Source organism: Sinocyclocheilus anshuiensis, unplaced genomic scaffold, assembly GCF_001515605.1.
Source record: "Sinocyclocheilus anshuiensis isolate Anshui unplaced genomic scaffold, SAMN03320099.WGS_v1.1 scaffold2760, whole genome shotgun sequence".
Taxonomy (NCBI): domain Eukaryota; kingdom Metazoa; phylum Chordata; class Actinopteri; order Cypriniformes; family Cyprinidae; genus Sinocyclocheilus; species Sinocyclocheilus anshuiensis.
This window is the reverse complement of record NW_015538080.1, coordinates 1-4,359: the sequence shown is the minus strand read 5'-3', so window position 1 is coordinate 4,359 and position 4,359 is coordinate 1. Positions and strand designations below refer to the sequence as shown.

The 4,359-nt window shown below is 37.9% G+C and overlaps 1 long non-coding RNA gene across 1 annotated transcript; it reads right to left on the bottom strand.

Moving 5' to 3' along the window:
* Positions 1-1,896: 1,896 nt before the first annotated feature.
* LOC107683626 (uncharacterized) lies at positions 1,897-2,243 on the bottom strand. Its single transcript, XR_001633742.1, has 3 exons — positions 2,165-2,243; positions 2,057-2,079; positions 1,897-1,976 (listed from the first exon to the last, which is right to left on the bottom strand). It is a non-coding gene; the product is annotated as an uncharacterized LOC107683626 (long non-coding RNA).
* Positions 2,244-4,359: the final 2,116 nt, after the last annotated feature.

Below are 4,359 nucleotides of genomic sequence, written 5' to 3'. Positions count from 1 at the left end.
CTTTGAATCAGTGTTAATTTCGTTGACAAATCATTTTCATCATAATTGTCGTCAATTACATTTTTTCCACCGACGACAACGAGACGATAACGAACTAAAACTCTTTTTGAATGACAAAAACTATGACGTAAATCTATTGACATTTTGGTCAACGAATAAAAACGAGACGAAAATGTTAGGGAGGGACGATTTGGGATGAGATTCATTCAGAACGAATCTGCTGCGTGGTTCAGAGGTTAGATGCGTAGCCTACATATGAACCGGCGGGACATAAGCTAACATTCACTTGCTGCACGTCGCATAAAACGTTAAAAAAATGTCAATATGTGGGAGTAAGAGAAGAGCAGACATATGGATAAATCTGACGACACAAGAGAGAACTCAATTCGGTCCGGTTTTCTGAGCGCAGACACTGAAGCACACACACAGAAAGCGCCTCACAGCGCGCAAGTACTCTTTCGCATCTCATGAACCGAGAATTACACACAAAATTATGTCGAAAAAGTCTAATCCCCTCAGTAACGGCTGTAGAGGTTAGATCTTGGTCACATAGTTGCCTGGAAATAAACCTTCTTTATCTCTCAGTTTCCCTGTCCACCATCCAGAGACATCTAGACAAATACATAATGCATAAATATCAAAACTGCTATGTTCTGCCACTAAAAATAAATTGTTTGTGAAAATGCTCACGTGCCAATTTCACACAAACAAAAAAAGTTAATCAACAAGACCCACAATGTATCTCTAAAATGGTCTGAGATTCAGATATATGTAAAATGCCCGCAATATTCCTGAAACTACATTCACAAAACATTAAGAATAACATTTTTGTAATTGCCATTTTCTAGTTTAATTTTTTTTTATATTTTGATTTATATTAGATATTACAAATCTGCCACAAGTCATTAGAAAAAATATATATATTATGCAAAATAAACATTTTGTTAGTTCTCACCTTCATGAGTGATGTCAATGATGTCATCTGCGTTGAAACTGAGCTCATCTGTGTCTTGGGCGTCATATTTGTAAAGGGCTTTACATTGAGGCACCTGGGGCTTCAGCTTGGGGGCCTGTTTGGGCCGAACACTTCCTGGAGCATGAAAAACTGAAAGTGTGTGTCTGATCTTCAGCAGCATGTGATCATCTATATTTTGTTGTCTCTTATAGTCTGTGTATTGGTTTAAAAATGTTTATTCTTACAGTCGTTCTGTTTGACTTATTAACTAATTATGTTGGCTTGAGAAATTATTTTTATTTATTGATTCTGTTTGCTTTATCTTTTATAACTGATACAACTTACAGTTTTCCTAAAAATGACAATCAAACCTCAGAAAAATTCCACAGACTGTCATTGACGGGATGTTCAAATGAGCCAAAACTGTTCAAACTACAAATGTGTTACACGTTTACACAGCACGTTTGCACTTGGCAAAATCGAGTGACTCCTCTATCTGGATGACCGATCGGATCTCTTTTTCCAGCGCAATATTTAAATAAGTCTTCTGACAGTTTGGGAGAGAGGTGGCGGGTTTTGCGTGACGTCGACCTGCGAATGCAGACACGATGGCTGGATTGCGTTTACATTACATGGAGATCTGATCACAATGTGTCCTCCACTACCTCTGGACTAGAACACACTGATCGGATAACATTCCGATCAGAAGCGCGTTTACACTTGTCTTTTCAATGTGTATGTGGACAACATCCGGATACAGGTCGCATGTTAATGCCAAGTGTAAATGCAGCCTAATCTATCTATCTATCTATCTATCTATCTATCTATCTATCTATCTATCAGATACCATACATCATTTCCAGTGTGTGTGTAAGAGCTCAGATCTTCTGCAGACTCACTTTTTGGGACAATGGCCCGCATCTTCTTCCAGACTCTGAACAGCAGGTTGCCCAAATAACGTGGCACATGAATCAAAGCTCCAGAAGGCGTCTGTGGATCCGGCTGTGATGAGATCTGGACTCTGGAAGAACATTCAGGATCAGAACTGCAGTGGCTTTGGATCAGAAGCAGAGAGAGCAGAGACAGCAGCAGATCACTCACCTTTCCATTGAGACTGGAAACTCCTGCAGAACAAACACAGCATTGATCATCAACAACTCAATCAATCATCAATCAATCAATCAATCAATCAATGATCTGAAATCAGACCTTCAGAAAGCAGACGTCACTGGCTCTCATCATCTCTTCCATGTCTTTGATTGTGTGTGAAAGAGCTGAGATGTGTCTGTTCATCTCCTCCAGCTTCTCCTTCATCATCTGCTTCTTCTGCTCCTCTTCCTCCCTCAGTGCAGTGATTGTAGCTTCTTCTTCATCTCTGAGAAGCTGATGAAGCTTCTCAAACTGCTGTTTAATCTGATGCTCTGTGTGCTCAGCTTGAGACTAAAATCAAACCACATTCACTTCAACCATCTCCATCGACACACATCAACACATCACATCATTCAGATCTGAGATAAACTCTGATACCAACATATAACGGATCCAGAAGCAGATTGATGATCGTCATTTACAAAAATAATCAACTGGAATCCATTATATTAAATATATCAGATCATAACTGTATATAGTGATCCCACAGCTTTAATGAAAATGACTCTTGATTCTGTCTGTTTCCTCAAACTCTCCTTTCATTGTTTCATTATGTTGAAGTTTCTCTTGTAATGATTTCAGTGCTGTATTGAGTTCCTCCTAGAATTGAACAAAAAGTACATAAAACACCAGATTACAGTGAAGAAAATAAGAGAAGACGATAACAGATAATTCTTTAAATATGAAAGCCGATAACCGATAGGTTGGCCGATAAATTTAAATCCAAATTTTTATAGAATTTTTGAGAGCCTGATTACCAAAAAAGTCTCACCATTAAAATGCATTAAATACTTCAACATAAATCAAACATAAAGCAGCCTTACAAATAAATAAATGCAAAATAATAAATAATGCAAACAAGTCACTGGACAACTTTACTTAAGTGTAAAAAAATTGATAAATAAATATCATGTGCCATGGATAAATTAAACAGAATAACCTCCGCACCGACAATAATGAAATTATTTGAATTAAACCATATTGTTGATGAAAATAATAAGATACAAATAAAAGTGGTGGTTATTATTAATAATATATCAATGATTTTGAAAAAGAAGTATCTTAAATTAATACCACTGTTTCAAATATCAGCATTGCTGTTTGAGCTGCTGCACTGTAGCTGAGAAGCAATGAACACCAGTAAACTGAAGCGCTTTGTTAGCGGGTTAATTATGCTATATGAGAATGAGAACATTATACAACATAAACATAATATTATAAATTATCTATGCACAAGGTCAAGGTCAAGTTTATTTATATAGCCCTCTAAAACAACATATATGCTGACCAAAGTGCTGCACAACATACGAGACAAAAACATCCCTCATACAATACAATTTAAAAAATAGATCAAAGAAAAGAGAACAAAAATTAATAAAGTTAAAACAAAACATCACCATGCAAAATAAAACAAAATTAAAACTAAAATATTATCAAATTAAGCATATGCCTGAGTAAAAAAATACGTTTTAAGAGAAGATTTAAATGTGGATAGAGTAGGGAATAGTCTAATAGACAATGGTAGGGAATTCCAGAGCTTTGGACCAAGAACTGAGAAAGCCCTGTCACCTTTGGATTTAAGTCGAGATTTTGGAACATTTAATAACATCTGGGTGGAAGATCTAAGTGTTCTCTCAGGAGAGTAGGAATGGAGAAGATCTGAAATATAAGTAGGGGCAAGACCATGAAGTGATTTAAATACAAATACTAAAACCTTAAAATCAACTCTGAATTGAACAGGTAACCAATGAAGTGACGCTAACACAGGTGTGATATGTTCTCTCTTTTTTGTCCCGGTTAAAAAACGAGCCGCGGCGTTCTGTACTAGTTGCAAGCGCGAGAGCGAGGACTGATTTATTCCAGCGTGTAACACAGTTCGTAGTCACGGGAAGAACTGTAACAAAGTTCGTAGTCACGGGAAGAAGGAGGCGGGAACCGGCGGACATTTAAACAAAACTTTAATAAAATAAACACAAAACAGTGCGACAGCCCCTCGCGGACGACTGTTGCGCACAAACAAAACCAAAACACAAAATAAAGTCCAGACCTGATCCTCTCTCCCCTTTCACTGTCGTTACTCCTCCTTTTTATCCTTCCGGAGCTCCTCCGTGAGACTCGAGACCGGTGAGTGGTGCAGGTGTCGCTCATTAGCAATTACTCCACCGGCCTCGCTCCGTTCCCACGGCTCTCGGCACCGCCCTCTCGTCACACAGCGTATAGAGCGTTACAATAGTCCAACCTGGTTGAGATGAATG